The following is a 27,458-nucleotide window of genomic DNA, read 5'->3' as shown; positions in this document are numbered from 1 at the left end:
AGGTATTGTAAAAAAAATGACATCACACGCTTGCCTTGGTGCTGTCCTACTCCTCAGTGAAAGTAACAGTTGGAAGCTTGATACACAACTTTTTTGTCTTACTCTGAGCTAGGAATATTTTCAGTCCTAAGTTAACTTTGAGCGCGATTCTTAAGAGTGATTCTGAGACGCTTAGTTAATACGGGCCCAGATATAGTATGATTCTCTAATTCTGGAATGTAGCTAGTTAAGCTGTGGTTTACTTAGTTAGTTAGGCCTCTTAGTTAGCTAGTTTGGTCCTGGAGGAACGTTGTTTCGTTTCACTGTGTACTAACTGTATATGGTTGAAGTGACAATTAAGGTTATTTAAACTTGAACTTAAAGTTGAACTTCTACAGAAGTAGAGCTGCTAAACTACAGACTGTTAATAAACTAATAAACTAATACATTTTATGCCAAAAAAGTTACAGTATACGTTTATCATGGTTATGTTCAATAACTTGACACATTTCGAAGATAATGAGGAGTAAGTATGTCACTAACTAGCGAGTTAGTTAGATTAACTAGTTTATCTTTTTATCTTTTATCAATTAATTCTATAAGAATCTGTAGCTAGCATTAATATTGATAAGGTGGAAGAAGGTGGCATTTTCCAAAATGTGATAACCTACTGTAATTATAAATGTTGTACTTCTGGCCAAGCATGTTGAGCCATGTTGCTTCTCAAGACAGCCAACACTGTGTATTGTGTGCTAGGTGTCACTAACCGTGGGCGTTTTGGTTTCAGAATCCATATTTTTTTGCAAACCGGGTAAAGTTAGGTTAATTGTACATGAGCTTCAGAGAATCATGTATGCAGATGCGGTGTTCCTAAAGACTATCAGCTAATCTAGTTCAGTCTTCCCAGTGACAAATTACAGATCATTATTGTTCCAATCACTGCTCAGTTTTCCTAACAGCTAATCACACATTACTAATGTTCCAAACAAGTCACTGACCACTGCTATTCCTGAAGACCAAACACTAATCAATATTATTCCCATCAACCAACAACTAATCACCATTATTCCCAATGATCAGTTACTGGATGCTATTGGAAACAATGTGCAATTACAGATCACCAGTTTCTATTTAACCCACTAGTGAATGCTGTTGTTCCTGGTCTCCTTACCCAGATCACACCAGTTAATCAATCACTGGTCACCACTGGGCTTAGTGGCTAGCACTGTAACCTTGCACTTTCAGGATTGTGGTTTTAAATATCGCCTCTGGTCTGTGTGTGTGTGTGTGTGTGTGTGTGTGTGTGTGTGTGTGTGTGTGTGTGTGTGTGTGTGTGTGTGTGAAGTTTGTATGTTCTCTTAATGCTTGGCAGGATACTGTACTCCTGTACTCCGGTTTCCTCCCACTGTCCAAAAACATGCACCATGGGTTGATTGGTATTTTCAAAATTGTCAGTTGTGTGTGATTGGGTGTGCTTGTGCCATGAGGTGAGTTGGCCCCAGGGTGTGCACTGCCTTGTCTACAAGTGCCCTGGAATAGGCTCCATTCCCTGTGACCCTACAAAGGAAAATCCCTTTAGATAATGAAAGAATGGATGGATGGATGGATGGATGGATGGATGGATGGATGGATGGATGATCATCACTGTTTCCAACATCCGGTCAGTTATCATCATACTTCCTAGAGACCAATCACAGATCAACATTGTCCCGATGTTCTAGCACAGAGCACCACTGTTTCCATCTAACCAATCAATGGTCACAACTGGTTCCAACATCCAAATGCTGCTCACCTTTGTTTCTAATGAGCAGTGCCAATCATCATCCTTTCCAATGATCAATCACTAATCACGACATTATTATCCCAATGGAAAATTAATGATCATTAATCATTAATTCATTAATGAGCACTATTTCAATCAATCAATCATTTAATTAATTGTCATTATTCCAAACAATCAACCACCACTGATATAAATAAACCCTATTTTAATCATATCCAGAGTAAAAACATTTGTGTATTTCCATTTGTATTTGTCATTCACATATATTTCCACATATATGACTCCTCCTGAGATTTTATTTGCATTCGTGGTGAAAATGATAGAATTTGGTAAATATATAACGTGTGTACTTGTAACATGTTGGCATTAAAATAATCATGTTGAGTCAAAAAATATGCAAGTGAGTCCATGACATCGGCTGGTGGGTTTCCGAGCATGTGTTTTGCTGAACAGCGTTTTCAACACTGCGTGTACAGTATGTCTGTAGTGCTAATGCAAATAGCCGTGCGGTATAAATCAGCGGCCAGCCGCAGCCCGGAGAGAAAATAGTGTAATAGTTATTGCGAAATGAAGTGGCACTGAGATCAATACGCCACTATATCTCACTCGGATGGAGAGACACGAGGGGCTTAGAGCAGGGGTCCTCAGCAGTGCATCCAGAGGGCACTATAAATCTGTCCCTGTGTGTGTGTGTGTGTGTGTGTGTGTGTGTGTGTGTGTGTGTGTGTGTGTGTAACAGAGAGAGAGAGACTGTGTCTTTTTATTTCAGTTTTATCATTTCTGTTTATAACACATTCATAAGCATATTTTTAATCTTATGTCCAACAAACACGAGATGCTTTTTCTGTGCTTTGGTATTATTTTATCTTAAAAGACAAATCATTGATTGTGATCAATAATCATTATGTTTACACACATCAAAATTACTACCTTAATAAACTATTTGTGACAGGTGTAAAAGCTGACCCATAATGCTTCATAAAACCATAATGCATTTTTAATGAACAAATTTGATTGTCGCTTTAGTTTCCGGAATAAAAAAAAATGCTCTTTTTAATGCAATGTGGGTTTTTTAAAATAAGTAAAATTGCATTTAATTTGTGTTTTAAAATATTCAAATTAGTTAAAGAGTGTGATAGTTCATGCTTGACATAGGATCGGTCAAAAACAAAGTTACAATTTCTCAATTCTTCCTGAACAAGCACTTAACAAAAGTAAGGAAATAGCTTTTACTATAATTAATTAATTCAAATAGAAATCAAAAAGACAATGTGGTATACTTCATAAAGAATATATATGCATTGGGGAAAAATACCCTAAATTATAATGCTTATAAAATATTTATGCTATGCTTATAAATGTGTTATAAACACTCTATTTATCCCTTAAAACTAATTGGAATAACTTTAAGTGGCATCCACACTAAACAGTGGTAGCAGGTGGCAGCAGTGGCATTGGTGGCATGAGTAGCAGCAGGTGAAATGCCAGTAGTGGCGGTTGTAGCAGTAGTGCCGGAAGTAGAATTAGTAACAGTTGTGGTAACAAAAGCAGTACTGTGAGTAGTGGCAGTATTATCAATACTGTCGGTAGTTGTGGTAGTGGCAATGGTGGCAGTATTATTATCATTAGTAATGACACTAGTAGTAGAAGTATTGGCATCAGGTGTAGTAACATCAGCAGTGGTAGTAGTGTTTAAAGCTAGCAGCTTCACTTAATAAATCCAAAATACAACATAATCTGTTTGCCCCAGGGTTCATTCAATTGCCCGAGTCATTCAATTATCATCAAAAAATTAACCTGAAATTAATTGTTTAGCGTCACTCTAACAGTGAAATCTGAAAGCTCAGCACTCCTGAGTGAACCTCTATAGTTTGTAATTGCATGCGGGTGTTTTATGGGCCTAAAGGCTACTAAGTTGGTGTGATCACAGGAAAATAAACTGCATTTTCACTCAATTAGCACTAAATATCAATCTACGCTCTTTAACGTCTAATCTATCGCCTACATTATCCTGGTGTTTATTAGGGTGGAATGATGTATCTTGATGTATGTTTTACTGCAATACTGGCCTCCTCAGTGCTCTTATCCTATGTTTTTAAGAAAAGAATAACGATTTCGTTAAGAAAAATGTTTTATTTTTGAGTATTTAAGTAAAAAACATGCAAATAAGAGATGCTAGAATCAACATATAATAACTGCTACAGGAAAAATTGTAAAAACTGTATATTTTTAGTAAGTTTGGATCTGTTTTTTGTGCATTTTAGGTCTGTGAGGAAAACAGGAAGAGGGCTCACGGGCAGTTCTTCTGAGCTGGTAAGTGTGTGAGAGGAAAATCCTTCCAAAAATAAATGATAAACTAAAACATAAGTGGTACAGTATATTGCATTTATATTAGGCTGAGATTTAGGAAAAGAACCCTTGTACTTTTTGGTTAGGTTGGGGGTTTTACGGTATATAACTCCCAAATTAACTTATTCCTATATTACTGTATATAAGGAGAGCTCATTCATAAGTCCAATTTGTTTGTAATTCCAACAAATATACAGTATATAGGGGTATGAGGTTGATAAGACAATTGGTTGACAGTTTGGTTACCTGCCTTAATTAATGCTAGCTAGAATTTTTAATATCATTAATTTTAAATTAGTAACTAGGTCGTATGTTTCCTGGCGAATATAGTAAACTCAACAGATGGAGATCATTCTTTAAAGAACTTGTCTAAGTTAAATGAAGGAACAAAAAAATGTTTTGAAATAATATTTCATCAGTGTTGCAAAATCAGGTTCCATGTTTGAACAGCTAGCTAATGTGTGTACTGTAGCAGCTAGTTAGCACAAATATTTAGCTTAGCTTTTCTAACAGGTATGAATGAGACTTGCAACAAATTTAACAACGTCCTCACGCTTCCTGCTGCATCCTACACCTGGTGAAAGTGTTGATTCATTATTTTATAACATATAGTTTATTACTGTCAGAGTTTTTGAGAACATGGCTTCTCTTTTCTATAGTAACAGCTTGTGTGCAGGAACTCCAGCTCCTACATAACTAATAAAAACAAAGCATCTGCGGTATAAGAAGAATAAAGTTATGTTAGATTTCTTTTACAATGTGTAGTTTGTAATTCTGTACTGTTTATAAACAAAGCAGCGCCTTTGAGTCAGAACGCCACACGTATTTTCGTTGTTCTTTTTTTTCCACCATTCCTGATAATCAAATTCACGCTAGTCTTAAAGACCTACGATTCCTAAAATACTGCTGCATTTAACACTTTATATGAAAGCCGCACTGTTTTAAGCAACCCAAAGCCTTTTTTTTAGGAGATTTTTTTGAATGATTTAACGCCCCGAACAGATGTGGAGGTAATCGGAGATAATTAGGTATGTACGTTTTGCGGTTTCTTGCTAATCAACACTGATGAAGTGTTGCGCTGTGCTTTTTTTTTTTCCTAATATAAATCATTAACCCACTCGAGTGGAGTTTTATAGCTCTGAAGTGGTATACTTGTAAACCGGCTGGCTTGCGCTCTGTCAAAAGAAGAAGGCAGATGGAAGGGGGGGGGGTTTAAGTGTGTTGGCACCATGTTTCTGGAAAATTTACACTCATAGACTTACTCACACACATACACAGATTTGCGTTTTCCTCAGACTGATACAAACATTGTATTCATGCCTCCCCCTTTATATCCCCCCCGACATGCCAGTGTTTGTGCTCGGCCTGTTCTCTCTTCATTAGCAGTCAGTGACGCTTGGCTTTGTCCTGCAGCCATATGGCCGGTCCTGCCCTAGCCTTGAACTAGCTGGCGGTCAGAGATCAGGGGTCAGACGTGGCTGATGGTGGGGGCATACTGATGTAGATTAAGGACCCTGTCCTTGTTTGCGTCTCGTATTAAAGAGCATCATTTCACCGCTCAGCCCGCGGTCAGCGTGTAAGCCGCGTGTCGCTGGGACACCCCATCTGACCTCTGACCTTTCACCTCGGTTGCAGTTACGTGATCGGTTTTCAACGAGCAGACAACAGATGTCTGTCTGGGTTGATCAGGTCTTTCGTCATACGTGTTTAAAAATCATTTAAGCGCTGAATGTATAATAAATTATAAGAATCATAATAAGCTGAAATTACTTAAGTCATGTTGTAATTTACACACAACAAGGTTTTCTAAATGTTTAATTAAGGACAGAAGCAGAATTTGTACATTTTATGTTATAGTAGCCATAAATGGTCTTTCACCAACCTAGCTTCTCTTTTTCCTTGTTTTTCTTATCTTTTAAAGAACAACCCAAAGAAGCCACAAAGCGGAAACACTTCTGTCCCGATGACATTGAATACATTACGGCTTTAGCTCTGACACTGGAGACTCCTTCCTTTAGATAAACTAAGAGAAAAGTCTAATGGAATGATCATATGGAATGAAAAAACATGTTTCTAAACTCAGTTTTTAAACAATTTATGACTGTTACACTGTACTCCAAAGAAACAATGCACAATCCACAGAAGAACTTTTAGACTCTCCAATAATCAAACATGCTGTTTGTATACTGTAATTCAGATGCTTTTTTAGACATTCAAGAAATGCAGAAATGTTTTGATTTTTAAAAAAAAATGTTGGCACAATCGCCTGCAGAAGAACATTTTCAGTCCCGGTTTCGGGCTGCTGTAGAGAAGAAGCGTTTATTTCTTCAAAGGTATTGTAGCATGTAAAATATATGTGAATACAGCGTTAGCGCACTACACAGAATTTTGCTACGCTTCAGGGTATGTTTCACAAACACACTGAGGTTTCACCCTGTATCCTGAATCTGTTTGGCTTCCGTTCTCGTCTCGGCCCGTTTTTGGCACCTTGATCTTTTATACCAGTTTGTGCTGCTGCTGCTGCTGCTGCGGCGGCTGAGCTTTAGCGAGACTTATAATAAAACTTTGTGTAAAACATTGCAAGAATAACACATTAGAGATTGTATTACCGAGCCAGGAAACAGCCTCCCTTTTCCCCTTAAGACAGCACAAATTGCTAAAGAGCCGAGCGGAGCGGAGACGGCCGCTGCACGCTGTGCTGACTGACACCGGGGAGGCCAGGCTTCGTGCCTGTGGCTGAGGAAGAAATGTCAGAACTTTTCTCTCTTTTCTCTGTCTGAATGGAGTGGTCAGAGGTAGAGCAACATCTGGAGCAGACGTTTTCTCTTTCTTCACTCTCTCTCTCTTTCTCTCACTCTTTGGGAGAGATCCAGGCCAGCGATAATCTCTCTCTCTCCTCATTAAAGAGAGCTGAATAAACACAGGCCTCTTCCAGTTGTTTCTGCGAATTTCCTCGCAGTTGTCAAGAGACCTGAGCGCAGGCCAGAGCTTCAAAGGACCTTGGGGCCAGAGGGGGCCAAAGGGAGTCCGCAAAGGGGCCTGGGGCTGAACATAACACCACTGCTGCGGACATCCAGCCAGGCAGAGATGGACAGAGAGAGAAAGAGAGAGAGAGAGAGAGAGAGAGAGAGAGAAATATGGAGACTGAAATAGATGAAGAAACAAAGACAGAAAAATGGACATAAAGAGAGACAGATAAATATAGGGAATAAAGGAAAAAGAGAGGGAGAGAAACAGAAAAAAAAAGATACAGATGCAGAAAAAGAAAGGAAGACAGAAAGCCAGAGAGAGAGAGAAACAAAGAGATGCACAGAGATACTGAGACAGAGAAAGGGGGGAGAGAGAGAGATGGACATGGAGAGAGAAATAAATATAGGGGACAAAGAATAAAGAAAGAGAAACAGAAAAATAAAGCGCTGAGAGATACTAAGAGATTGAGAAAGAAAGAAAAAGACAGAAACAAATATAGTGACAGTTTGAAAGAATAATATTGAGGCAGACAGAGAGAGAGAGAGAGAGAGAGAGAGAGAGAGAGGGCAGACATTTCTTTTTCGTGCACTTCCTGTGTAGAAGGTGATTGGGTAAAAGAGTTTACTATGGAGGCAATTAAGGAAAGTAAAATAACAGGACAGAGAGAGAGAGAGAGAGAATATAATTGCTTACTGGATAACTCTGCTCTGAGATGACTAAATTGATCAAATTGTATCCCAGGGTACTGAGAAAATTGTCTAATGTTTTCTATTACTTCAGCTCACTGATAGCGCATCATTGTCGCTCGCTCCATTCTGCTCGTATAAGAAGATTTAAACTGTATTTTTATGTTGAGAATCTGCCCGGGCGCCTCACTCTCCTTTCAGACACACACACACACACACACACACACACAGAGTAGTACGAGGCTGCCCACTTTCTCGGCAGCGCTCCATATTTTAGCCACAGCGAAGAGGCTAAACATGGCCGCCGCATGGAGGTCCGAGGGCAAACACAGAGCCTTCAGTATATAAGAAGCTCGGACAGCTCATCGCTTACACACGCTGAACTAACGTCACACACTGCAGAGTACACACTGCCAGCCACACTGCTGCACTAAGGCAAATACGTCCACGCAGTGTGGAACACACCCATACACACACACACACACACACACATTGACTCGTGCTGGGAAATAAAGGGACAGCCATTAGAACACCCAGAGCAAACACACAGCTGCTGTATGCAGGGAGGAAAATTCTTGCATTACAGCACAGCGAGACCGCAATCCGAAATCTGGCGACGGATCCCCGATTCAATCCCGGTAACAACGGGAACAATCCGCCGTAGCAGGGTGAAATTCACACACATTCATAATCAGAGAGAATTTACAGCCTACACGGCATGTTACTGGAAGGTGGGTGGAAACCAGGAAACCCAGAGAGAGCCGGTGAAACCCTGAACAGACAGAACATCGAGCTCAAGGCAGGACGTAAACATGAGAGAGCGTTGAGAAAAAGCGCTCATGTAAAGGAATCGTTACAGCTGCTGTAAATAGTTCTGTAAGAGAGGGTTTCCTTTTGTCTTTAGATACCTGAGGACGCTTTTATAAACAATTTAAGGCGTTTTTTTTTTTTAATAAAGAAAAAAAGTATATAGAAGATGTAACTCGTCGAAATCACTTGAAAGTGGGTAACAATTTCTAAAAAGTCTACAAATTGTTAATAGAAAATATATAAATTAATTTGTTTTTCTAATTGCAGAATGTCTTTGTTATATCTTTATAAACTTTCTTAGAAAATTTCTTTTTATAAATAATTAAAATAAATTAGTTATAAATTATATGTATATATTTTTATTTCTTTTTTTGTGGCGAATTGTATTAAATCCTTTAAAATAAAAATAAAATCCAAAAAATAGGTATTTTTATAATTATTATTTTCGTTCCTTTAAAAAAATGTTTCTTGGATTTCTTAATGATTATTCGTTTTGTGTTTTATTTTTAAAAAATATATTATCTGTAATTAAATCCTTAAATTTAAACCTTTTTTGACTCATATGTAAATATTAATTGTTCTTAAAACTTTAGACTATTTTGATCAATTAATTAATTTAATTTTACCACTATTGGGGTTTTTTTTTTTCAGTTGTGTACTCCTCATGGTATTTCAACAGTACAATATAATCCCTTTTAATTTATGCATGAAAGGTTTAATTAGGCACTAATTAATGAGCTAAGATTTATTGATTAGACTCACGATGGTGTCTTAATAAGAGGCTTGAAAATGACAAACCCTGATAGGTTGCCTGGTCAGTGCATGTGTGTGTGTGTGTGTGTGTGTGTGTGTGTGTGTGTGTGTGTGTGTGTGTGTGACTCCAGCAGGTGAAGTGTGAAGTGAAGACAGGAAATAGATGGAAATTAGAGGTCAGAGGGTCAACAGGTTGAGGTCAAGGCCAGAGAGAGGTGTGCTGACCCTCGGAGGTCGGGACGGCACGTCGGCTAGACGGGGAATCCTCCTGGTTCGAGGACAGGGTGTGATGTCCAGCTTAAGACCAGCGGCGTTGATGGGTCTCAGGGGAAAAGAGGGTCCGATCAAGCCAGTACCCCCAATACACACACTTATTTTTTTTCCTGCCACCTCCCCCACCCCCTCCCACATTGTCGTGCCATTCAAAACCAGCCAGCACCTATTTCCTCCAATAAAATCTAATAACCTTCTCTGTCAGAAATCACGCCAGCCCTCGAGTGCAGACCCAACTGAAAGAGCGAAGGAGGGGTCGCTCGAAGGGGCGTACGACTGTAATTGCAGAACACAAGTTCCCTTCTAACACCTCCCCATCCCCCCACCCGGCATCCACAGCCATTTTGTTTTCCAACTTGTGTGTGTTGTTCTGTTGCTTTTTTGCCCTCAGTCCTCATCACGTCGCTGTTGATTGCCTGTGCTGCTCTCCCTGCACTCAGCAATCAGTCAAGACTCAAGGACTTTTTTATGATTGGGAGGGCGCTTTTATTTATTTATTTATTATTTTAAGTTCTATATTTTTATTATTGTTTTTTTTTTTTTAGGACGACATGGCTAGCCTTTAGGCTCAGACTCGGACCCAGGGGAGAAAACAGTACCGCCCAAAATACATAGGTTTCAGTTTCACATTTCAAGACTGATATCACGCTTAGACGAAATAAATACAATAGAACATATTGTGATTTTTTTTATTTTGTATAGAGGCAGCATTTTTTCCTTAAGTTTTGGCCACCTTTGAAGAAAAAAAAAAAGACCATAAAGACAAAAAAAATAAAAAAAAATACACGCATAAAAACATTCTACACATGAAAAAGTAGGTTTAAAACAAATGAACCTCTTATATTTTGGCTCGTTATTATTTCAAAGAAAAACAAAATAAATTAAAAACAATTATTTAAAAGTAATATTGGCTACACAGCTAATAATAATATTTAACTAAACGCTAATAGCTTATCAATAGACAAAAATTATAAACACCTTTTTTTGTGTTGCTGCTTGTTTTCTTTATTTTTTATTTTTATAAAAAAAAAAATTCAAATTATGTTTAATAGTGCAAGAAAAGCATTGTGTAGAATCCGGACACTGTATCTACATCACCCTAGCCATCTTCACTATCTCTCCTGATCTCACTTTCTTTCCTCCCTTTCTTAATTTTAATGGCAGATGAAAGAGACAAATGACCGCACACGGCTGCCAGCACTCGGGGCTCGGATCAATCGGAGACCCAGCAGTAATTAACTATTTGCTAAACTTACACCATTGATTTCCATTTAATGCTGAGCGCTATGCTCTAAATGAAGACCGATACCTGGGTGTGAGAGACTATGGAGTAGGAAAGGGAGGGTAACTCTGGGTTGAGGTTGTGTGCAGGGACTTTGGGCTCTGATAAATTGGCCCTCCTTTAATTGGGAGAGAAAGAGGATGTGTGGTGTGTGTGGGGGGGGGGGGGTTGAATCGAAATGAAAAACTCACCGTGGCTTTAATTGGGGAGTCCCTGTCACTGTCTTCTGCGCTTGCCGGATTACAGCTCGCCGCTAACCGCTTTCCGGCATAGCGGAGATGGTCATGTGACCCAGCGGCAGGAGGGAGAGTCGACGTCTCCTTCTCTCAAACCTTCGCCGTCTCTCCTGATCTGTATCTCAGCCCACCCAACTTCGGCTCAGCCTACCTGGATGGAAGACTTATTAAATTCTTGAGAGCGTTAATGAATAGGATGCTGTCATAGGCCTCGCCGAGCCTTTGTATCACGACGGTCCATCAAGGCCTGCCATTGTTTGCACATTCTAATTGAATCTGTACAAACACGATCTCGCTCCGAAGCCTCGCCGGCGCACTCTCCCTCAGAGCCACGAGGAGAAGGAGACGGGGAAGAACGTCGTTTCCGAAGTTTGCTTTGAAAATGTCAGGACTCATATAGAAGCGAAGCACGTGACTGAACGCCGAGAGCTCAAAGGCTTTAGATGCTCACTTCAATCTTGGTCTGTTTTTAAAAAAAAAAAAAATTTTATTTAGACAATAACGGATTAACCTGATTTCAGTGTTACGTTTTTAAGAGACAGCAGACAGTGCAAAATAAAATATGTGATCAATTTCTCACATGTAATCCTCTTAACTTTGTTAGACAAACTTACATCTATAACTACATTATCACTAGTGAGTAATGTTGGGTGACATGAGCTCGACTCAATAGCAAGAGTTTTGAATTTTACATTAATCATGATTAATAAACGATTATTTAGCGTTTGGTTTGGTTTTATTTAGTTTTACCCCCTCGCAGTTGACTGACAAGGTCAGTACTGTAAATATGTTTAAAAAAATAAATCTTAGCTATTTTCTTTTCTTAATGAAAGAGCTATCCTCATTCACATGGGTGGAATCATGTGACTACACTCGCGGTAGTAGGATTTTAAGAGGTACTTTACATGAACACACACGGAAAGTATTAACAGAATTAAAAAATATATATAAAATTAATCACTGCCGTGGGCAAGATTACATCGATTAGAGGTTCTGAATGTCGGTTTCGATTAATTTTTTATTAAGTGCCCAACTCTACTAGAGAGGTGGCAGTGTGACTGCTGATTTACTGTTTGTAATTACGTACAGGGCATTTCGAAAACTTTCAATATTGTGAAAAAAGTTCATTTTCTTTAGTAATTTAATTTGAAGCTCGCATATATTCTAAATTCATTACATGTAAAGTTAAAAAAATCCGCATTTTTTTGTTTTAAATGATTACAGCTTTTAGCTCATGAAAATAAAAATAAAAGAAATCCAGCATCAAAATGTTAGAATACTTCCTAAGATCAATTGTAAAATGGATTTCCAATACATAAATGTCATTTTCAAATGTTCAAATGTATTTACGCACTAAATACTTGCTTGGGGCTTCTTTAGCACGAATTATTGCATCAACACGCCATGGCGTGAAGGCGATCAGCTTGTGGCACTCCTGAGTCATTATGGGTTCATGGGGTTCAAGTCAGGCGAGCCAATCAAGCACAGTCAGCAAACCAGTCAGTGGGATTTTTGGCACTGTGCTACGTCCTGCTTGGAAAGGAAATCAGCCTCTCCGTGAAACTGGTCAGCATATGGGAGCATGAAATCTTCTGGTAGACACTGTGTTGACTTTTGGATTCGATAAAACTCAGTGGACCAGCACCAGTAGATGACATGTCTCCCCAAATCATCACCAGCGCTGGAAACATTTTGGAGTCTGTGCAATTTAATTTACTTTGATCTGAATAAAGGATTTTGGACTGCTGTGCAGCGGTCTGGTTCTTTTTCTCCTTAATCCAGGTAAGACGCTTCTGAAGTTGTCTCTGGTTCAGGAGTGGTTGGACACAAGGAATGCAACAGGTGCAGCCCATTTCCTGAAGATGTCTATGTGTGGTTGCTCTTGGTGCACTGACTCCAACTGCATTTTTTGAGTTCTTGACTCAGCTTTGCTTAACAGTCTTCTTAAGGCTGCAGTCATCCTTGTTTCTTGTGCATCTTTTCCTTCCGGGCTGTTTTCCATGAACGTGCTTCAATACAGCACCTTCTGTGGCTTACCCTCCTTGTGGAATGAGTCGATTAATGTCTTCTGGACAACTGTCAAGTCAGCAGCCTTTCTCATGTCTGTACTGAACTAGAATAAGAGATACACAATATTTATACTGTATGAATAGTAATTTATTCAACCATGAAATGAAATATTTAATATTTTGAGATTTTGGATTTTTTTCATGAGCTGTAAGCCGTAATTATTCAAATGAAACAAAAAAGGCTTGGAATCTTTCACTTTAAATATAACTGATAAAGAATAGATCGACAACTTTAACTTTTATAACAGTGTATTGTTTCTGTTATACCACAACAAACTACCAGTCTTTAATTAATTCTATTCATTTGTATAGCGTGAATAAAAACTTTACATAGGAATCAAAATGATAAGGTTGTACCTGAGCCTGCAATACCTTTAACGAGCTGCTGAGAGGTACCGATAGTCAGAGCCATGTAACAGTTTCAGTTAACCACTGAGAGTCAGAGCAGAGAACCATCCAATCAGCGGAGGTCAGAAACATTTAAATGATGCTGATTTGCTTTCAGTAAAAGTGATGTATCCAATCAGAGCACAGCCTTTTAATGACGTTTAAAGATGTTCTACAGTTGACCTGAGGGTTTTTCTGTGTGTAGTCACTGTTATACGTTGATACGGAGTTTAATCAAACCTTACACTCAGTGTCTTTCCTTTTCTCCGATGGAGTCGTACATCTGGAGCTCTTTGACTTTCCTGCACGGTTTACAGATTCTGCACCAGCTCGTCACCTTGGTAGGGGGTTCAATGGCTTACTTAAAATGCTGTCACTTGCAAGCCAATGAACTTGACTTTAAACTTAGGTAAACCCAATTGGAGGCTAATACACTATAATAGGCTGATCAATACCAATTATGGGGCCTCCTCGTCGAACAAAAGATACCACTCCGCCCGCGCCCGCTCTGCGGTCTGTCAGGATGCGCGGCTGGTCCTGAAATTGTGTGTTCGAAATCTGTGGATTGGTTGTGGTCAAATTTTGTGCCTTGTTTCCTTGTTTTGTGTTTTTCTTTCTTTTTAAATCCTGCTCTTACTCTAGTACCGCGCTTTTCATTTCTAATCCCTAATGCCTGGCTTAGGATGCTTCATCTTTATCAGTTTCACACACAGATACACAGACACTGTGCTCCTGAATCCGAATGCTATGTCTGAGGATCATTCTGATATTTGGCAGCATCTGAAGTGAGACTTTAAATAGACATGTTTTTGTTGCTGTGAACAAGTCACTAACATGAAGGAATCAAAGACCTTTTTTTTGTTCTTTTGCTGCTCATGGGTTCCACAAAGCAACATTAGGAAAAAGTGGAGGCTAAGCAGTACAGCTCCATGTGTTTGCGCACTTTTAATTGTGTAGGTTGTGTTTGTAATTTGCACGAGTACTAAAACTGAACCGATGATTCATTCTTGTCAAAGATTTTTATCCTGGGATTGTTTAACAGAATCTATAAATAAGATTAATTTCTTCCTCACGTAAATGAATCACTTGACGTAGCACGTTCAGAGAACCATAGTATATAATAACATAACATTATAGTAAAATCTGATAACTAATAATGATTGCAATCTATTACCTAATACTTTGGATGTCTGAAGTCTACCTTACATATCAAACATAAATAATTCAGCCTTTTTTTTTTTAAATGAATCACTAAAGTAAATGAATCAGCGTCATTAAACTTTGTTCAGTCACCTTCAATAAGGTTGTGAAACACCGGCACATGTAGCTTAGCGGTTAGCACTGTGGCCTTGCATCTCCAGGGTCCGGGTTCGATTCCCACCTCGCGGTCTGTGTACATGGACTTCGCGAGTTCTCTCCGTGCTTGGTGGAGGTGGGGGGTTTCCTCCGGGTACTCTGGTTTCTTCCCACAGTCCGAGGACATGCAGATTTGGCTAATCAGTGTTCCCAAATTGCCGGTAGTGTGTGAATGTTGACCGGAGGTCCTACCCATTGTATTCTAAAAATAGAAATAAATACAATGATCACCTCCACAATCATTCCTAATTGGAATACAGATGTATGGATGGGACATATATGTATATATGAACAGTGAAGATTCAGTTTTGCATGCGTGCTAAATCAGAATGATTAAATCCTTTTGGTCATGACCGATATTCGTGTCTCTACCCTTCCATGAATCAGTATTCGAATGAGGAAATCTTTCGGCAGTGGTAGATTTCACTCTCCTCTGTTCATTGAACCACTTGACTCATTGGTAGCTGAAGAACTGAAGCTATAATTTTTACGCTGCTCAAGCGAATGAAACAAAACTGAATGAATCGTTTATCTGAATCGATCTGAACATGACTAAGAGGTGTGAGTTCCCTTAAAAGACTCTGAAACGAGTTACAAGGCAAAACGAGTAAACACAGAGGATGTTAAACTTGAATTCAGCTCGCGCTGTGTCCTGAGTTGGCCGAGAGCACGCTGAGTGTACGTGTTGCTACAGAAATTAACCTTTTCTGCTCTCTCACACTGCCGAGTGCATGCTGGTGTGTATGTGCATGGGTGTGTGTGTGTGTGTGTGTGTGTGTGTCCACATGCTCTAATTAAATTACATGGATGACGCACTTTCTTACCCTGTTTAAGCTCACTGTAATTGGCAGTGAATGGTGAGCTCGGTGCATCAGGAAGACTCTAAGAAGCAAGGAAGGTCTTTCATAAAGCTGCTGGACTTGACAGATACAAAGGTCTTTTCCTGAATTAGCCTGGAATTTCTAGACACCTTAGCCAAAAATGTTAAATATATCTCTATATTATGAGGTTATGCAGGTTGTTATACATTTATATATATATATATATATATAGATGGAAGAAGCAAAACATGAGTGGAGAAACATCATACAGGAAAAAAATTGGCACACGAGTCGAATGCAGAGAGAGAAATAGAAGTGATGTTTGTAGAATGATTTCGGGTGGCAGAGAGCTAGAAAGGAAGATGTACAGCAGTGAATTGAGATACAGTTCAGGAAGAGTGCACTAGTGAGATCTGCCAGTTTGCATCTTAGTGTAGTGTGAAATTACAGACCTCGCTGTCCAGACCATCCTAGTGAAATATCTTGGACATGTTTGCATAAACACCGTGATTCGACTCCAGCTACTCGTTATAAAAAGAGACGTTTTTGTGTTTCAAGCTTTTTTATTTGTCAGAACTATAATAACTCAAGCAGCGGAGAGTTTCCTAAAATAAAAAAGGCCCTTTGGATCACAGCGCTGACTTCAATTCAACTCTTAATCAGAATTTAGACTGTATTTATTTATGAAAATTTTTATTTAGATGAACAACATAGATGTGTTTTATTCACTGTACAGAATGTGATGTAATGATCATTTCAGGCAAATAAGGAGCCATTTACAGTAATTATGTAAGGAATAACATCGTCTGTGTTTATATGGTGTGTGCGTATATGCAAAATATGGACAGTTTTACAGAAAAATGAGACAACCGGCAGTTTTTGTTGGCCTTTTTTTCTTGAAGAATCTTCGAGCTATCACTAGCACAGGTTTGCTGCATTTGGAAACCATGATGGACAAAAATGTATATTTGCAAAATGAATCTTTTTGAAAGAAAATCAAGAAGAGAGATACTCAGGAGACACATGATCAATTTGTGCAAAAGAGACGTGTTGTGTGCGGGAAGCTGTTGCGTTTGATATGGATTTCGGTTACGCCCCATTCTCCAGTCAGGATTTCAGAACTCTATTATAACCTTACGGGACCGCAGAGGTGCAGTATACAAGATTAGTTAATACCAGAACAGACCTTATACAGTACTTTACAGTTCATGCCTGTACTATGATAAGGCAGAGCTGTCAACTACCAAATTTAAATTCAAATTGGAAGAGAAAAGAGTCTGTATGTTACTGTAGATTTAAGTTTTCTTATTGTTTTTTATTGTTTCACGGGATCTTCAAATTTCAACAAATTCAACTCTTTTTTTATTATTTGTTGTCATTTTGACTTACTACAAAACACCATCAAGGCATGAGTAATACAATATTCTTATTTTAAAACTCAACCAACACTATTATTAATACTAAATTGCATATTATTATTGCCATAAACACGACCGCAGGCTGATTTATTCATTGTGACATATCTGTGGCAGGTGGACTTTTGCAAAATCATCGAAAATTTACAACTGACAAAAAAAAAAAAAACAGGGGAAAACACTTCCAAAACGGAGATATCTCATTTTGATGTGTAACTGTCCTTATTTATTGCAGAAAGACAGAAAAAGATCAGATCAGACGTTCACATGGCTAATATTTACCTATTCACCCCTCTCATTCTAATTGAAAATTCATTCCATTCGGGCCAGATGAGCTCAGACTGTTCCAACTGAGGTGGTTGCATAATGCATTTTTATTCCAGTTGGCCCATTTTTTCCCATTATTAGTGGAATATTAGAGTTCATGTAAATGCATTTGGAGGAGGATGGAAAGAAAGCATGAAAAAATGCATTATCTGAAGGGTACTTTAGCTGGAGCATTAACAGAGACACTTTGGGGCAGCTCTGAGACCTGAGTTAACTTGTTAAAGAAATAATCGAATATGGGACCTTTAAGAGGAATCCATGACACCCGATAGTGCAATTACAAATAATTTCCCTTCTATAGCTGCATTATATGGTCAAAAAGTGCAACTGGGTAAACAGAAGCTTATGAAGTTGCAGCTTAACCTCTGTCTGTTACAAAGTGCTGACACTGGAGACTCCTTCCATGAATATTAAATACAAATATGTGGGTATGTATTTGTGTATACACGTATCATTAAGAATTCAACAATACATACAAACTATTTTGTGGCTATTGGTGTTATAGCGCATAATCGCTGACCATTTTGTCACTAGTTGTTTGTGATCTTCACCGCCGTCATGTTCTTAACAAAAGTCTAATAAATTCAAGATGCCCACTGTTCCCTGGATCCCACTCTGAGAACCACAAGCCCGAGACGATTATTATACTTCATGATTTCATTTACTGTCAGAATCGGAGATCGACTCCAGACTCCAGACCATTTTTGCCTTTTAAAAGATCAGATGTGGTTACTCATAATCCTAATGGCTTCTAACGCCATCAAATGTTTAATGCATTATGCTCTGGTTTGTTGTTCATATGTTTATATGTATGTATGTATGCATGCATGAGGGGTGTCATGTCCTGACATACATTGCTTAATAGGAATCTATGGTGCTTTTAAAATGCAATATTAGTTTATGATGGTTATGATCCTTTTTACGGATGCCTGGGTGCCCTGCCTGTTTTTGTGCTGCTCGTAAAGCATGTGATGTCATACATTTGCGACATTAGCTACATTAGCGTAATGGCATTGTTGGGACATTGTTGTGTCAGAAACACTGGGACGCGATGCTTAGATGCGGGGATATTTCTCCTCTCCCTCATTTTTTTTCCCTTTCTTTCTTTTCTACGCCACCCCCACTGCTCACTATCTCATATTCCTCTCTTGGACTGTAGTTTTTGTCTCCCTTGGTCTTGCCCCATCCCCTCCCTAACACCACCACCACAGCCACCACCCCCATTCCCGCTACCCCTCCAACTTCCAATTTCAATAGTGGACCTCCGAGCGGTTGCCATGTCAACCAGGCAGCATATTACTATGGCAACCGGTCTGCAAGCGGCGAGCCTGCTGATTAGGAAGGGATGTCTAGTTGCAGCCTGGCCAGTGGAAGGATGCAGGGAAAGCGAGAGATGTGTGAACGAATACGGAGAACGTGGTTTGTTTACACTTAGAAGGATTGCGATGATAATTTAAACAGGGAGAAATGTCTCAACCAGGACAATTTACATTCCTCTAAAACTGCACAGTTTCAAACCTGAACATGGTGTCTTATTTACCTAAAGCGGACAGTTTTTTGTTTTTTTTTCCTTCTCTTAAGCATTTTGTTTTTTCCTGATTTTGTATTTTAGCGTGGATTGTAACTTGTTTGTACATCTGCTTTTCATTTTAGCAGGAAATTTCTAATAATAAATAAATAAATGAATAAATAGAACAGAACAGAACAGAATAGAACGGTGGTGCTTATAAAACACACAAGAACACACTCTTTGAAATAAATCACCAACACCAGATAAAGAAGACTACACAGTATTTGTGTGTTATTTTCAACATTTTTAAGCTTCAAGAATTTAAATTAAAATAAAAAAATTTTTAATGATATTATGGGAAAATCCAGGTGGCACGGGTGGTGTAGTGATTAACTCTGTGACCTCGAACCTCCAGGGTTGAGCGTTTGATTCCCACCTCGAGTCTGTGTGCATGGAGTTTGCATGTTCTCCCAGTGCTTGATGGTTTCCTCCGGGTACTCCAGTTTCCTCCCATAATCCAAACACATGCAGAGAGTAGACTAATTCCCAAATTGCCTTGTAATGCATTGGCACCCTGTCCCAATAGTGCCACTGTTAGTGCCCCGAGTCCCCTAGGACTGGCTCCAGGCCTCCTGTGACCCTGGACAGAATAAGCACTTTGGAAAAATGACTAAGTGAGAAAGTAATCCCTGCAATCAATCACTGCATTATGACTTTGTTATAGAAGCAGGCTTAAATGTGTAGAAGCATAAATGTGCAGCCAAACAGAGTGTAAAACTTTTAGCAAAAGCTGCATGACTGTACAGTCTGGGCTGAAAAGAAATCAGCCCGGTGATGTTTTTTGCCATTTTGTTCCTTTCTCGAACAAATCAACACTACATTAAGACAAATAAGAGACTGCCATTGAGACTTATTTAATTTTTTTTTTATATAAATTTAAATGTAGTCCTGCTCGATCAAGGCATACTCAATTCAAAAATTCCGTCTAGCATCACCTAGCTCTAGTAATCTGTTAAACATCCCTTTTAACCATCTAGCAGCAGCAGCAAGTGCACTAATGAACCCCATGTAGGGGGCATGTGAAGTTGTCTTGCCCCCCCAAAACCCGCCTCCCACCCCCCAAATCACCCTGATTCACCAGAAAAGCTAATTACGTGATCCAATTAGGAGTGGAGTGAGAGTGAAATGAGGAAGAGAGTGAGAGAAAGAAATAGTGACCCATCCAGTTTGTCAGCTCGTTTAGGACAGTAATTACTGACTATTTATTATTCATCCCACAGCCTGACATTTCAATAACAATAATAAGGACGGTGTGGTTAAAAAAAAAAAAAGCCCTATACTAACTATCAGCTTTTTAATTGCCCTGCTCACCAACTAAACAGCAGGGGAGGTAAAGGTTATTTCCTCATTTGTACCTTCCATTTGGGTGCAGCGTAGCATCGTGTATGAGTTAAAAATGAGTTTGGGAGACGGAGACGGCAAGAACATAAGCGGGAGCGAAGCTCGGCCTTATCACTCACTGTCTATTAGTTTTGTGTCCACGCATTTATTAGCCGGTGAGCTTTGCTGCTTGGTGGCTGTTTTCTGCGACACGATTTTGTTTCCTGCTGTCTACAGACAAGGTCGGAAAATGACTAATAACAGCGAAAGAATCTATGACGGCTAACGTTTTGCTGCATTTTGCCATTCCACCTTCATATTTTATTCCTCGTTTATATCCAGTGTCCTTTCTACTCCCTTTCTCTTTTTTTTAATTCTCTCCCCTACTCACTATTTTATATCTTTCCCGCTCTCTTGCTCTCTCCTTCTCTCTGTCTCTCTCCATTGCCCTCAACCTGAACCCTGGAGCACCTCATTAAGGCCCTGTATGGCCACCGGGCTCATTGGCTGCGCTGGAGGTGGAGGAATAGCACGTGATTATTAACTCGAGATGGTTTTTACGCTCATCGGGAGTTACGAGTGTGTAATTCCACTATGATGTGTCTAGCTGAAGCTAAACAAGAAGAGGGGTAGAGGTGGAGGAAATGAGGTCATTGGGTGGTGGATCAGTCTTCAAGTCATATTCTACTATGGCCATGATGAGATCTTGATTCTGATTGTTCAGGTGGTCTGATGCACAGAATCATGCTGAAACTTTTCTGACAGCTTCAGGGATAAAGGCTGGTGAGTTTACTGACTCGTTTGAACGTTAATAAGCATGATTGTTTAATAAATACGATATTTTAGTAGGGAAAGTTGTGGATTCTAGGCAGTACGGTGTCATAGTGTATCACTAAAGCCTTGCACCTCCAGGGTCAGGGTTCGATTCCCACCTCGGGTCTGTGCACATAGAGTTTGGATGTTCTCCCTGTGCTTGGTGGGTTTCCTTCAGGTACTCTGGTACCTCCCAAAGCCCAAGACACGAAGAGTGGGTTAAATGGCATTACCAAATTGCCTGTAGTGTGAATGAGTATGTACTGTAAGTGTGTGTGCACGTGTACCCTGTGATGGATTAGCACCCCGCCCAGGGTGTACCCTGCCTCATGCCCAAGTCTCTTGGGATTGGCTCCAGCCCCTCTGCAAACCTGTACACTGGATAGAGCAGTATAGAGAAAGAATGAATGAATGAATGAATGAATGAATATTGCTGATTCTGATGTTAGTCCATCAGAGATAAACACTTTCAATTTAAAAGAATCACAACTTCAGACTCCACAAGTTGTGAATATGTAAATCTGTATTGCGTCTCCAAGATTTCCAGGCACATGCTCAGGATCTACTGCCACCCTGACTGGGATAAAGAATGAAGATTAAAAAAAAAGTTGTCCTTGCCCCCTGTCCGCGTCAATATGTCTTTCATTTTAGCATTTTGTCAAACATGAGGTAGTTCACGAGTTGCCTAGACAGCAGGATTGATTAGACAGGATTTGATTACGGTTCAATCATGACTTCACCTTCTTAGGATTTGTTAATTCGCAATCTGGAGACTAATGGTCAAGGCTGATGAAAATAACTTCCCTGAGCACACAGGTTCTTGATGGAGCTCACGAGAACGGTCTCATCAGACAGGACAGGCTGAAGGGAAACGAACAGAAGAACATAAGAGCAAGAAATTGCAATCAGTGACCTGCACTTGATTCAGTCCATTTGCGGTAGATCGCCCACTCCAGGCAGACGAGAACTCTCACTGAGCCCGGCGAGTAAACAAGTCCAATTAGACCACACATGCATGCACATGCCTCACTGACTGACTTCTACTGACTGTCCTTGGAGGAGCTTTGCTAATGTAGCTTGATTAGATGAGTCAACTCTCCCAGACGGCAGTAAATGAATAGTCAATATTCAGGATTTAGGATGTTGGTTTTTCTCTGGAAAGTTGTCTCTCTCTCTCTCTTTTTTTTTTTGCTCCAAGGAGATTCTGTGGTAAGGGATATTTGTGTGTTTCTTTCCTACATCAACACTACTATTAACAGCATTTTTTTATTACTTAGGACATGACTGAAAGACCTTTTCTATTCTCGCTTACACTGGAAGTTTCAGAGAAGGTTTAAAACCTGCAAATCATGCAACTTTGTAATGCGTAATAATTGTGTATAATTAATCAAGGTTATTTTGTTGTATGGGGGCAGTGGTATCAGAAGGTCCCTGGTTCGAGCCCCAGCTGCCACTTGAGCAAAGTCCTTCTGCCTCAACTGCTTACATACACTCAAATGTCAACCTGGTAACCCAACCCTGTAAGAAACTGCCCCTGTGATACCTCGGAGGGGGGGGGGAGTATTTGCACAAGGATGGACCATATACTCTATATTGTTGTACAGTCGACCCCCAAAATTCACAGGGGTTTGGTTCCTAAAACACACACGAATTATGACAAACTGCAAATTGTCGCTGTGGTCAAAACAAATGCCTATAAATGCCTATTTTTAGAGTTTAAACCCTAAATATGCCCCCAAAACACTTTAATGTCATTTCAAACTCAGCCTAATATAGGGTCCGTCCTGCCATGCGAAAGGCCCTGGTTCGGCTCCCACCCAAAGCACAAACCCCAGCCACTGTATGCAGTGCCGGTCCCATAAAATGAGTGGGTTGCGTCAGGAAGGGCGTCTTGTGTCAACCTGTGCCAAATCATGTGCGGATCGAATGTGGCGACCCCTCAATGGAAGCAGCCAAAAGACAAGCAACAACATAGCCATGCACTATTCTTTTCCCTTGATTATTTTTGTCCTCATTCGCTCTTGACCGAATTCCAACTCACCAGCCCCCTATATCTGGTGATCAGTCCCATCCTTTTGTTGATCCTTTAGCTTGAATGAAAAGAAAGTGAGAGAGAGAAAGGGAGACAGAGAGAGAGATGACAAAGTGAAAGCTAATACATACACATCCTCCGAGCCAGCCATCCCACTATGTCTATCTATACTGCATCTTCTGAATTAATCAGCTGAGAGATGGGAATGATTGGCAGGTGTCAGTGTAATAGACATCGCAACCCAATTTTGACCTTTCATCTCTTAGCCACACCCATGGCATCATCTGGATTCAAATTTGTCATCTCCAGATAATAAAAAGAGGCAGTAAGAGTAACCACAGATTAATGACAAATACAGTAGGAAGAGTTTATAAAGGTAAAGGTTAAAGAAAAGGAGTATTCCTGAAGAGGGGTCAGGTGTATGCATGAGAAAATACAGTGCACGGGTGTGAATAGGGGTGACATCTGCATTCATAGTATAAACTCAGTGTGGTACGCTTTATGATTACACCTTGTGGTATGACCTCTTACGAACTCCATCTTGTGCACACACACACACACACACACACACACACACACACACACACACACACACACACACATACACACACATATATACAAAACCACTTCGCCATTGGTCATTGACCTTGTGATTGTCAGCGAAAGACTTGCAGCTTAGTGACCCATTAAGACCGTAGGTCCTCTTTCTTCTCTTCTCGTTCCCTTCCCCCATCTTTCACCTCTCTTTCTCTCTCTCTATTCCAGCAATGAGAACACCAAAAGCTGGTCCTGATCACCATGTGCCATTTATTGCATTATTGAAACCTAAGATCTTGCATTTGATTCTATTTGCTTTTAAACAAGATTAGAAAACCAGTGTGACCAAAGCGTGATTAGATGTCTGATGGATAAGGGAAAAATCTGTGCAGTTAGAAAGTCTTAAAAAATAGGGATACTTTAGAGTTCCACCAGTTTCCAGTTCTTAAATTTGGCAAACGCATCAAAGAAAGAAGTCGGTTCCTGGCCAGGTTTCATTCTTTTATTCATCTTTCGTCAGTTCTTAGTCCTGATCAGGGTGGCGGCGGATCCAGAGCTTATCCTGGAAATCCTATTGTGCGCAAGGTGAGAATACGTCCAGGAAGGGACACAAGTTCATATACACGGAATAGCTTTGATTCACACCTAGGGGCGATTTAGAAACCGGAGAATTTTGATGGAAACCTATAAAGGCAGTAACCCGAGCTCAGAATTAAACCGAGAAACCAGAGCAAAAAAAAGGTAGCTAACTTGCCAACCACCAAAAGTAAAAATACATAGTAATACATAGTTATATAGTCTAATCCAAGCTCTGGCCTGAATGTGGGCTGTTTTTTTATAGAATAATTTATAGTCAAGTCAGGAGATATGCTCATGCTAGCATCTCTCAACTGCTAAAATTAGCCCTTTGGATCAAATTAGCATGTTGGGTCTTTTGTATTCTTGTGCCACACGAAGAGATGACGTGAGATTCAACCCGGCCGAAGCAGCTAACCTCCCACAAAACTCCACAAAGTTTGCAAGGCAAACCAGCCCTATCGATTTAAATTCAAATTGCATTGAAATGAAACGCCATTTCACTCGCTTCATTTTTGCTGACACCTAACCTAGCTCTGATTCCTGGTTAGCAACGAGTATCCTGGGGAATCACAGGCCTGAAGGTGGCAATCCCCTGAGTGTGTCTTTACCAGAAAGGTATTTTCAGAAAACTCTGTCTGCAAGGCCTCTTCTTTTTCTTCATCTTCTTTGTCTCTTCTTCTCTTTTATTTTCTTCTTCTTCTCCATCAACCACCCAATCTATCTCCCCGAGGGTGCGGAGAAAAGGAAACGGTTATCCTTTGACATTTGGCTACACTTTTGTTTCACAGAAACCCCCAGTTAGGCTTTTGAACAGTCACAAAACACAAGGTCTGCACATATGTAGTGGAAAAAAACAGATGCACAGACAGAGAGAAAGAGGGCGAAAGAGAGAAGGAAAGAGAGAGAGAGAGAGAGAGGGTTCCTCACCTCGGGGCTGTGGGGCAGGACTTGAGCGATGCCTCCCCAGGGGGGTGATATTTTATAGTTTGTGTCCATCAGTGGCGTGGCCCGGGGCGCTGGGGTTGACAGTAAGTGCTCTCAACATCGCTGACGCTGATTCATCTGAGCCATGACATGCATGAGGGAAAGGAGGAGGGAGGTGAAGGTGCAGGACGGAGGACACAACAAAAGAAGACCATTGTAAAGGAAAAGCGAATAAAAAAAAAGAGGGAAACAAATCCAGTTTTCTTGACATGCAATACGTTAACTTTACATCCACGTGCACTATGGCTGGGCGTGGGCTTGTATCTCTTAAACATGACCTTATGAGGACAAGCGGCTGTTTCTTCCTATTAATACAAAAACAAGGAAAGGACAAAGTCAATAATAATTATTTGGGAGAATAATATACTAAAATGCAAAACTGTCCTGAAATGCCAAAACATTATCACATCGGACCTTTTTTCAGATCCAACCATCAGGTACTTTATAGAGTAAAAACATGAAGATAGTCAGATCAGGTATTAGGGAGACATTACTTTTTAAAACAGCATCTGATTAAGTTGGACATATTTTCCAATGTAATCTTCTAAAATTGTATGCCTCGAGTACATACATTATTGACTGATACTTGCCGTACATCAGCACCCTGTCTCTGAGCCTCAGCATCTGAAGCCTGTAGACAGTCTGATCAGGTACTAGGGGAATGCCAGTTTTCAGATCAGGATTGGATCAGTGTGGGATTGGACTTCATGATTTGACAACCCAGCCAGTCCACTAGTATTTCACACCTTGAGCACATGTCTTACTAACTGCAATGTTTGTTAAAGATCATCATCATCATCATCATCATTATATTTTATACATGATGATATGTTTCCCAGACCTCAGCAATATTGGATTCACACTTTTAGCAATATGATCCACTGATATCATGAATGCATAAAAATTTGATATTAAATACAATAATTCAGTCAGATCAGAGACTACGAGGGGTCCTAGTGTCAAACTGGGACGCGAGACAGTTGAGTAAAAACTCTCTTTATTTCTCTATATAATGCCCTGCTACACTAATGCACTTATCCAGGTGTTTTATTAGTGCTTGGATACCATCAAGGTAGAAGGCTTTCTCAGTACGCCAGAGCCATGATCGGACTGCCTGCTTCACGTCTGAAACGCTGGCCTCCCAGGAACTCCTTTAAAAGGAGAAACATGTGGAAATTGCAATAACTGGCAATAACTCCCAGTCGAGTTTCCGTAATGTGCAAGTGGTGCGGTGAGCAATATAAAGTCATGCTTTTTTTAAATGCAAAAATAGAAAAAAACTCTTTTTCCTTTTTTGTATATATATATATATATATATATATATATATATATATATATATATATATATATATATATATTTGCCATTTTGGTGTGTTGTTTTGGTCAATCAAAAGTCCAGATTTGACTTAAACACTCCTTGTACAATTATCTCCGTACTGCACATCTGTATATGAATTCAACCTATTTATTATTTTAATTTTTGTGGCACAGTGTACAGCGTAGTAGGAAGCAATGTGTTCTCATGCCTCCAGAGTCAAGGGATCGATCCCCATCTCATGTCTATGTGCATGGTGTTTCTGTGGTCTCCTCGTGCTTGGTGGGTTTCCTCTGGATGCTCTGGTTTCCTTCAACCTTGCAAAGACATGCATATTAGGCTAACTAGCATTCCCAAATTGCCTATAGTGTGTCAATGAGTGTGTGTGTGTGTGTGAATGACTGTCCTCAGATGGATTGGCACCTTGTGCGGGGTGTACCCCTCCTCATGCCTGAAGTCTCCTGGGATAGGATCCAGGCCCCAATAATAAACAGTAGACAAAAACAAAATAATGGATATAACTTTAATTATTTTGACCTTATGCGTAACATGATGTGTGTTATTTGACTACAACTACATCACATTGCTTCATAAGCCTCTGTATCAGAACCTCAGAGACAGCTCGACTGGGTACCTAAATGCCATCAAAATGTGATATCAGCTCATTCGTATATATATATATATATATATATATATATATATATATATATATATACGTATATATATATATATATATATATATATATATATTTCCAATATCAGTACTGTAGTGAAAGTAAGAGAATTAACATTGGAATGTCCCTATGTCATTT

The sequence above is a fragment of the Clarias gariepinus genome, chromosome 15 (genome assembly GCF_024256425.1).
Source record: "Clarias gariepinus isolate MV-2021 ecotype Netherlands chromosome 15, CGAR_prim_01v2, whole genome shotgun sequence".
In the NCBI taxonomy this organism is placed as follows: Eukaryota; Metazoa; Chordata; class Actinopteri; order Siluriformes; family Clariidae; genus Clarias; species Clarias gariepinus.
Note: the sequence above shows the minus strand (reverse complement) of the source record.